The sequence below is a fragment of the Salvia splendens genome, chromosome 9 (genome assembly GCF_004379255.2).
Source record: "Salvia splendens isolate huo1 chromosome 9, SspV2, whole genome shotgun sequence".
NCBI lineage: Eukaryota > Viridiplantae > Streptophyta > Magnoliopsida > Lamiales > Lamiaceae > Salvia > Salvia splendens.
The window spans coordinates 1,600,269-1,611,132 of NC_056040.1; the positions used below are offsets into that span (position 1 = coordinate 1,600,269).

At 34.0% G+C, this 10,864-nt stretch overlaps 1 non-coding gene across 1 annotated transcript; it reads right to left on the reverse strand.

Moving 5' to 3' along the window:
* Positions 1–7,160: 7,160 nt before the first annotated feature.
* TRNAR-UCG lies at positions 7,161–7,234 on the reverse strand. Its single transcript has one exon. It is a non-coding gene; the product is annotated as a tRNA-Arg (tRNA).
* Between the last annotated feature and the right edge of the window lie 3,630 nt (positions 7,235–10,864).

Genomic DNA, 10,864 nt, shown 5'->3' on the forward strand with positions numbered 1-10,864 from the left:
GTACTCCGGAGATGTGGCGGTAGACTCCTCGGCCGCCAATGGACACCTTCATTAATCGTGCCCACAGTGAGTAATTCGAGCTATTCAGTTTGAAGGCTATGGTGACACTCTTACTTGACCTGATTTTTTCGGCTATGGGTTCAATATTGGGTTTGTTTTCTGACATTTTTTTTTGGACAGATTCTCGCCTGTATTGGTCGAGAAGGGTATTTTCTGGGCTATGATGATTTGTTTCTGAGCCTTAAACCTGCTCTTGATGCCATGTAGAAAGGTATATTTTCTATTATATTCTTCACAATGACAATGGTACATGATATATAAGCTAAGGAGATGTTATACAAGGTAAGATTTCCTCAATCAATTTCCCTAATCAATCCGCTAGAAATCTTCTCAATTCCGTGTCTGATTTTATGCAATCTTCGTAGAATATCCCTTTGATTCCTTCTATGATTTCCAACAGGAGTGTGCAACACATGATCAAGAAGAAAGAGTTCAAAATTCAGTTAGACTTGCAGCGGCAGCATGAATTGATGCAATTCCTATAAAAGCAGTTGCAGTTGCAGCTCGCAGAGTTCATCCAGCTCCATATCGGAGAGAGAACGAGAGAGATCGAGTAGAGAGGAGAGGTTCCAACTTCGAGCGAGTTGAGAGCGTTCTTTACTTGTAAATCTCCGAGAGTGTTCTTCTTCGTTGTATCCACACTTGATCATCAATGAATTACTTCTCGTTTTGTCCGTGGATGTAGATCTTAGGATCGAACCACGTAAATCCCTCGAGTTACAAATCTTTTACTTGTTGTTCTTGTTGTCATCAACCTTCAACTTTGATCTTGCACAATCCGATTTGTTACAAGCACTGTTGAGAAGCTGATTAGCCATGAAGAATCTGCAAACGAGCTGCAGAGAAAACTTGATTGGGAGATGCACTGGCAAGATCCCGTGGAAGAAATCGCGTAATGAGATCGGGGATCTATTGATTGATGATTTGTTAAGCGAGTTTCTATTCGACTAATGGTGATGGTTTAGTGCAGTTAGAGCAGAATGAATTGGTCTGTCTGTTACAGACCTACAGTTTCTTTCTATATTTCAAATCTTGATGACTAATGTCTAGTGAGTGAGTGAAACTATGTTTTGGGAAATAATTAAGAATTCTACGTTGTTTGCGGCTTCATTGGATGTGAAAGAAAGCATTGTCCTCTTAAGTCTTAATTGTTTTGGTTTATATAGGTAATTAGACATCACTAGTATTTTGATTTGGTCAAATTGGATAAAAACACGAATTCTGATCAAATCCTAGTCTATTTCGCAACTATAAAAATCAATTGAAACAATCATGGAGTTTTGATTTGTTTACAATCATTACAAGGCGATAAATTTTGATCGTCTATATGCAATATATTGTTATTGTTTTTCAACTAAACGACATATTTTTGTATAAATAGGTGATATTGTTTAACTTGTCAAATAAAAATTTCATAGCTTTTCCAGCTGATTTTTAAATAATTTTATATTCCAATATTTGAATATCTTTTACAATTAGTTGTTGAAACTTGAAACGACCTATATATGCATATCTTTGACATTATTTTTAAATATATTTGACTATTAATGTTATCAATATTGTAGTTATCGCTGCCCACAGAAATTTAATTCCCGGCCCTCCTCCCTTTTCGCAGTCACGGTAAATATCACTATGCATTAAAGTCGTAAGTATATGATCAGAACATGACTATATATAATGTGGGATACGATTGTGACAAAATAACTGACACGTAACACTTTTGACTAAAATCTATGGTATAATGAATAGCCATCAACAAGCTTGCTCCAAAATTTACGCTTACTGATTTGTTTGTGTAAGTATTAATTGCTTAGCTGCAATTGATAATTCAAGTTGAAGCATGAAATCAAGCTGCATTGGCTGAGAACACTCAGAAGCCGTCGGATGCGAGATGAAGCAGACTTTTAATCCTAGCCGTAGGATTTGAAATTTCGGTTAAATTCGTTAGGCGCGAGTTTAAAAGAAGAGAGAGAGGGAAATTGATTTTGATTCCCTGCAAATTCGATTCTGTAAATTCTCCATTCAAGAAATAAAAGTTTCTCTTCAAATTTCCAAAATACTTCGTCATCTACAATCCAACTTCATCTCCGATTTCTTTACAGTTTGTCATTTTTAAACTTGAAGCTATTACTCTGCACTACTACGTTAGTACGTACATGTCATCCGTTTCGACTGCTGCTTACTATTACTCTGCTCATCATGGTCTCAGACTTGGCACAGGTGTCCTACTGTACAAGGGAAAGGATTAGCAAATGTAGATGAGGACTGAAAGAGAATTCATTAAGTACCATAAACTCCTTAAAATTAAAAATTACATAATTAAAATCCTAAAAATTAAAAATTACATAATTAAACTCCTAATAAGACTACGCATCCGACGGGATCAAGCCCAATTGTTTTTGGAGACCTTTTATCATGGTCTCGTGTGTTTCAAGTTGCGTGGGGGCCATAGATGACCTATCGGCCATATTGAGTTGGCTTAAGAGCATCCACAACGAGTTGTTCGGGGGTGGAGGTGGCACAGAGGGAGCGGGAGCGGCTTCGGGAGTGGCTTCGGGAGTCGAGCCGCGACGACGGTTGGCCGCCGCCTTCTTCCTTCCTTGGGGGCGGCGTTGGGAACCGCTCGGTCCGGCGTCGGGGCTACCCAAGTTAGCTCCGGCGAGTTGGCTAGCCACTTCTTCCGAGCCGGAGTCGGATAGGGCTACCGACCTTGATCGTTTGGAGGAGCCACTAGAGGAGGATGTTATGCCTCCCTTATACTTCGGGTGCGTCCGCGTCTCCTGCCAAACGTTAAGATATTTGAACGACTTACCGTTCATGGATTGGTAGGTGCTCAGCGCGGCGGTGATGATGTCGACCTCGCTTCGGCCGCTCCCGACATTCCGGGACTCCTGGATGAAATAGCCGTTGAACTTGCCAATTTCTTCGTTGGCTCGGCCGATGCAGTTGCGCACCATTGCGCTCGATCGTTCCGGGCGGCCGGTTTGCATTGTACCGGCTAGAGACGCGCCACCAAAAGTGATCGCCGGATTAGTTCGTTCCAACCACCGCATCTTCGGAGATTTCCAAGTACGCCTTGAACAATCTTTCCATCTCCTCCGGTGAGTACGGTGTGCGGACACCGGCGCGAGATGGAGGAATCGGCATTTGGGAAGGGGCGCGATGCCTAGGCTCCGGTGTCCACCCGTAGCGCCCTTCGGAGGCACCTTGGTCGTCGATTGGGTATGGACGGTAGCCACCCGGAACGGCCGAATCTTGGGTTTGAGGAGGGGCCGAATATTCCGTTTCTGGACTAGGAAACGGTTGTGAACCGAACCATTCGGGGTTCCAACCGTGGGAGCCCGAAGGGTTATCGTCTTGGCCGGACATAGTGATGTTGTAGGGTATGAGAGAATGAAGATGAAAATGGATATGAGAGAATGGAGATGAGAATGGATATTGGAGAATGATGATGAGAGTTGTGTAGTTTGATGTGAATTTTTGGGGTGAAATTGGGGGTATTTATAGATGAAAGTGTGTATTTTTGGGGTAAAAAAATGTGTAAAAAACGGTTATAAACGGATATATTTTTTTGGGGAAGTGAATTTTTTTTTTATTTTTTATCGGTTTTTTTAATAAAAAACCGATTTTTTAAAAAAAAAATAAAAATGTTTAAATGCAACGGCTATGCCGTTGACGAATGGGAGCGCGCCACGTGTGCGTCCGCTGGCACGGACGTGCTCGATACATCGAGCAGCGCCGTGCCAGCGGCGCGAGTGCAGCGGCGACGGATGGCGTCCGACGCCACCGCTGCGCATGCTCTTAGTGTCTCTCTTTTCATTTGGCAATATTCTTTCATCATTTCTTTTTCTTTACTGATAAATTTTATTTTTTGTTTGTGTTACGAATCATATATAATCAGATTAAATTGAAAAAGTCATCATCTATTCAAGAAAATGGAGGGAGCTCGCCTCACAAGGTCAATTCATCAAGAAAATTCATCATCATTATGAGACAGTTGAAAATGTTAAAACTATAATTATATAATTGGATATTTGTGAAAATAGTGTAATTAACCAGAAATTGATCAAATTACTTATTGTTTTTCAAGCAATATGCTCCTTTTTAGACGTGTAGTAGTAATGACATTCTCGGTAAATACCTATACGAGTACTAAGAGAGATTAAAAAAAATTGCGAATATAATAAAAAGGAGAATTAAATTGGAACATATCTGAAAATATGCTCCTTACTAAATTTATCTTTTTTTTTAAAATTTGTAAAGATATATCACAACCAATAAAATTACAGATATTTAATAGATAATAGTATATGAAAGTATTAAAGATCAACAAATAAAAATGCAGTTTATATATGGAAATATAAATTTGTAACAATCTGTGAAATAATTTTGCATACAATTTAGGTGTCGAAGAAATAACTGATCACGTTAATTATGCTATCTTGTTTTATGAATATCTTCTGTATAGATTTATGTGTATCTTGCCAAACCCTAGTGTGTATATATATATCAGAGAGTTTCACGATAGATGCCCAAGAACACTGCTACTATTATCTACTAATTTCTCCACTCCCTTCATCTATACTTTTGAGATTCGAGTCATTGCCTTCCGTTTTCTTTTTCAGTTGGTACTTCTATTTTTTTTTCAAAACAATGAATCCTCTACACGAAGAATTATTGATGGACATCGATTAAAAGTATTATGAGATGCAAGTGTGTTTGTAAGTCATGGCGCCATCTAATCGAAGACAGTAGATTTGGAAAGTCTATGCTCCCAAACCATGCATGGCTATGGCTTTCGATCATCGAGACAAGATGGGGTATGCAGTCGTTGATGAGGCATGCCGGCCACTTTTCAGATTCGGCTTGCCTCCTCCTTATGATCAATATCCAACTATTACTAGCCATAGCCATCGCGTTGTAATTGATTCGGTCAATGGTTTGCTTTTGTTGTGGGACGGACTGGATGCTAACGATGATATTCTTTTCGTAGTCAATCCAATGACTTGTGAATATATCGAGCTTCCTCCTCTACCCACACAAAGGTCTTTATTTGGATTTGGAGTAAGCAAATTAAGTGGGCAATATAAGATTTTATGTGTCGATGAAACTAGGTTTTGTCACGTGTACACTCTAGGAGAAGTATGTTGGAGAAGCATCCCAGCAGATGCGAATAGTCAATTGCCTGACCGAGGACACTTGAGAATGACCATGTCTCCAGAATTACGAGGAGCTAAGATAACAACTGATTATGCTATATTTTTTAACGGAAATATTCATTGGTTGACATGTGACATCGAGAATAATTTATTGGTTTGTAACTTTGATCTTGAAACCGAGCTCTATACTAGTTTTTCTCTGCCTCCTCTTCAAAACTCCAATAATGCGATTTCATCCTATTGTGGATATCGCCTATGCATTTTGGAGAATCGACTATGTTTATGAAATGTGGCACATCCTAGACAAGTTGTTATTTGGAAGATGAACAAATATGGAGATACAAAATCTTGGATAATGGAATATACCTTCAACCAATCTCCAATAGCACCACGAGGTAAGTCTACAATTATTATACCACTCAAAGTTTTGGCGAATGGTGACTTATTGTTCAATAGTGGTTCGAATCTATTTATCTACTCTAAAAATAGTGAAGATATTTTGACATATGTTATTCTGAAACACTGTGCACATTATATGTTGCCTAGCATATTTATTTATACTCCAAGCTTTGTTTCACTAAAAGCTATGAGGATTCACAATGTTCAGTGTTTATTAGTTAGGAGTTATTTTTGTACTAATAGTTAAGTATTCGCATTGTAATAGTTTCTAAGCAAGTTTTAATAAATAATTTTTTTGTTAAATCTAGTCATACATTAGAGTTCTGAGCTCAATTCACTATAACGTGCATTAAATTAAAATTTGATAATGATATATTAATACTAATTGAATTTACGGATTTCCTTATGAAAACATTATAATTTGGATAAACTTTGAAGCTTAAAAGGAGAAAGCATATACTTGACCTTTATTTCCAAATAAGTGTATTAGATATATACATTAATCAAAATATATAAAACATACTAATTCTGAAACAAAAATCAAAAGGGTGCTATGGTATACCCTAAATTTAGTGTGATTGATGGCCATGTACTAGACATATTATGGTTGAATTTTGAATGCATTTTAGAATATTAGAATAGACAGAAAAATATTGATATAAAAATGTAAATATTGAATAACTAAAAAATAAGTAAAGTATAATACACGGGCCCACGACTCAAAACAAATTGAAAATTAATATAGAGATTAAAAATGCATATAAATAGTAGTAGTAGAAAATAATAATGCAAAAGTTAATGTGAATTTTGGTTGTTGTTTTTTTGGCAAACGAAACAAATATTTTGGAATTAGAATGCAATTTCATATTAGTACTTCATTTCAAATAAATGATTTACTATTCAATTGAAATATTATATCTTCCAATATTAATTCTAGGATAGAAATGTTGCTACTTTTTGCTAACTTCGAATAAGTAAATGCTGTAGAGCGATATAGTTTAGCTACCTTTTCACCTTATGTGTTACAAGAATATATATATATATATATATATACCATTATATCACTATTTCTATTCTTTACATTATTGGAATCTATTGAGATCAAGTTGTATCCGTGATTAGTGAATTAACGGTTAGATAATCTTAACTACTAAATACTAAAAGGGGAAAATAGATTTAAATGGAGTATATAATGTGTGACGAGATGTCAATACATCATAAATATCTATTAATATTACCAATGGAAAGTCTACCTTTAAATGAATGGATTTTCAACTCTATTTATTAAGACCCTAATTTTGTAGTATTATTCTTGTTGGGCTACAGCCCATGATTTTAAGTTTAAGTAAAATTTGTATTTTCCTGTTGGGCTAAAGCCCATGATTTTTAAGTTTAAGTAAAATTCGTATTTTCTTGTTGGGCTACAGCCCATGATTTTAAATTAAGTAAAATTTGTATTTTCTTGTTGGGCTACGGCCCATGATTTTTAAGTTTAAGTTTAAGTTTAGGGTTTAGTTAAGTTTAAGTAAAAAAGGATAAAAACGACCACAGTGGGAGTCGAACCCACGACCTTCTGATCCGAAGTCAGACGCGCTAATCCACTGCGCTATGCGGTCATTGATGTAAGGTTACATTAAACTCTTTAATTGTATACAGCACTTGTGAGATCTGATCACAGTCAACGCACGTTTCGTTTGTAATTTCTTTACTCGTTAGTCAAATACTCCATAAAATTTAGTATTGTATTTTCTATATGTAGTGTTATAATGATTATACCAAATATCTAACTATTTTTATTTATCATAAACAAATAGTAGTAATAAAAATGAAGTAGTGGTATAAGATTTAATATTGTGAGTGAACATATAGTTTTTAAAATACAATAAGCTTATGTTACAACCAGAAAGCTTATTTGAGCTCGAATAAGTTCGTATCGATAAAATATATCTTAAGACTCGACTCAAATAAATTTGAATACACCTCACACCATTTGATTTATTTTTTAACATGGCAATATCATGCATTAATTAACATATGTTATGTGGCTTATACAAAACTAAAAATATAGTATATTATTTGACACCTCATCGAATATGACTGCAGATATGTAGGTGGGAGTTGAAAACTTGCGTTGTCATTAAATAGATTTTACTTGGTTAATTATGTACTCCATCAAACAAGATCTTATGACCTCAAATTATAAAATAAAATAATATGAGATCCTCTATTGACCTCTTGTTGTACTTGTGACAAAAGATCAAATTTTGAAAATTAATACTCTTTAAAAATTATTTTTCAAAATTTGATCTTTTTTTGTCAAACCTTGTGTTTAGTTTTATCTTACTACTTACTACGGTTGACTTATTCCGATTAGCATAAATATATTTAAAATTTGCTTGGTCATATTATGTATAGCTGTGATAACATATGTATATTGATTAATGAGTTGATAAAAGAACGTATAAGTAATCCAGCTAATTTGATAAGGACTCACATATTTCCCTCGTAATTATCCTTCTTAATTTAATTCACGTCATTAGAGACTAAAATTGCTAGTTGATTAGAAACAATTAAAATAATAATATTGTTTATTGCAACTTGAATGGGAAATTTCAAGTACTACAAATGTAAGGACTGTTGGCAATTGAAACTAAAAATATAACATATAACTGTCCCACATCGGTGTCAAGATAAAACTGAAATCCATGAGTTTCTCACATTAATTTAAGTAAAACTCACATCGAATAAGTCTGATATTGACAAACGTGCTAGTATTAACAAACAATTCACAATCATATAGATATTTTGAAGTATATTAAATTTATTCTACATAATTCACCAACGACGAAAAACAAAATCAGAATCAACATCAATTAGTCAATCTAAATTAAATGAAAGTTGAAAATCCAAAAATTCAATTTCTTAAGGGACCATATACCAACGAAATAATATCTCTTTAAATAAGAGGTTAGAAATATAGAATGTATGTACGTATGCCAAGTGTATGTTTAATGTTGAAATCCCATCTTATTAAATTTCTTTCGAATATAAATCACACACATTCCATAATTAACTTAATTATTAGGATGTGATATTCACCCCAATAATTGATTTTTCAACTTCAACAATATGTACCACATATTCGAAAAATATAGACCTATATATGCGTGTGGGACTAAAATTTATTCAAGAAAATTAAAATTGATTAAGATGCAAAGAATTAGATGGGGAAGTCGTTGAGAAGTTGCAATCGATTGATACTACTTCGAATATACGTGAGGCTCATATAAATTTATTTTGATTCGACGCGTGTTTTAAAATACGTATTATATTTGATTTTATAAAGAAAACTAAATGAAATAATATATTGATTTTATAATAAAAATATGTGTTTATACTAATTTACTAGAGTGAGAAGTCCCGATAGTTTAATTTGTTTATGTACCGAAACAATAAATAAAATATTATTTCTTGGAAAGAGAGAGCATAATTTTGGAAATATAATTACAGAATTTTGGAAATATAATAATTATCAATTTATTATCAAATAGAAATATACAAAACTTTGGATCTATTGATATATGGTGCCTCGGGTTGTGAAAGTAAACGCTACATGCACGGGAGATTGAACTCAAGACTCCGGCTAAGAAAAGTATCGTGGTGGCGTAGTTTTGCCCCCTGAAATAGACCTTGTAGCTCAAGACTCTGGCTAAGAAAAGTATATATCGTGGTGGCGTAGTTTTGTCCCCGAAATAGACCTTATTGGCTACGATCCCAAATACTATATGAGAACACAAATTTTCTCATTCTTTGCATATTTTCTAATAATCAAAATAGGTTTTTTGAATATTAAACTATTCACGTCTTATAAAAATATCTAACTACTATAATTAACTTTACATCAAATTAGTTTTTTTAATATTAAACTATTGACGTCTTATAAAAATATCTAACTACCGGACCCGTTTTATAGAGTGAGTGGGTTATAGCAAGAGGATTAACATAGGATAAAATTTTCGGGCCAAATGTAGGATTTATGTAGGATAAAATAAACCCACAAGAGGATAAAATAAACCCACAAATTTTGTGGGTCACATTAACTAAGCCCAATAGTGAAAACGGGCACTATTCACGCGGGCCTGGCGGGCCGCCGCAATTTTTTTCGGGCCTTGGATTGCATTTATCCAGGCTGAAAAATTGTATCAAACATTGGATTGTGGTGGGTCCCACCAACCTTAACCTTGGTTTATCACCTATAAAACGGGTCCAAATTTACGAAGACTAATAAAACTAACAAAAAAATATTGGTGGTCAATTCTTACTGTACACGTGAACTGACGCGGATATGACAACGTGAGGTTTTGAAAATATATCACTTTTAATTTCTATCTAAGTAATTTACCACACAAACATATCACATGCATACTTTATTACGTTTCTGTCCTATTAAAATAAATTATTTTTTTTTGAATTATCCCATTAAAATGAAAATACTATCATTTTTATTTTTTTCTTCTCCGTTATTTTATTCTCTTTTCATTAACTAATAAAATGACACTATAGAAAATCTCGTGCCAAAAAGCAAACGTTTCATATTTAATGGGAGATAATAGTATTATGCATGTTGACTTTTTACATATATCCCTAATCCCCCTCTTCTTCATTTAATTTATATAGATGTTATATAATTCTAGCATGTTTTCAAAGTTTTATGCATTTCATTTAGACTTGCCCCAACAATTAATCGAGAATCATGGAAGAAACTCTAAAATAATGGGATAACTAAATTATTAATGTATGTGTGTAAATAAATACTAATTTATAATAGCTAATTAGACAAAAATATTGACTGTGAGTTGGATAATAAGTTTCACACTGTAGTCGTTTGAAGATTTTTTCACGTTTACACATATGATAGAAAATATTGAATAAAAAAATGATCATAAACAAAATAATGTTGTAAAATATTTTGGTATGATCAAATATACTCATCGGAACGAATACATGTTACGCGACATGTCAGATAATGTGACAGTAATATTACTGGCATGATTAATGTTTGATAATTTACTAGTGTTGATAATTAATTGTTACTTACTTATTTAATTATTCTAATGAAAGTTGTCATTTTTTTTATATTATATTATCCTAACTTTGAACATGATTTTTATTTAACCATGTTAATCCTAACCTACTACCAAACGAGCCCTTACAGACTGGATTTCAATGGTTGGATATGAATTTAA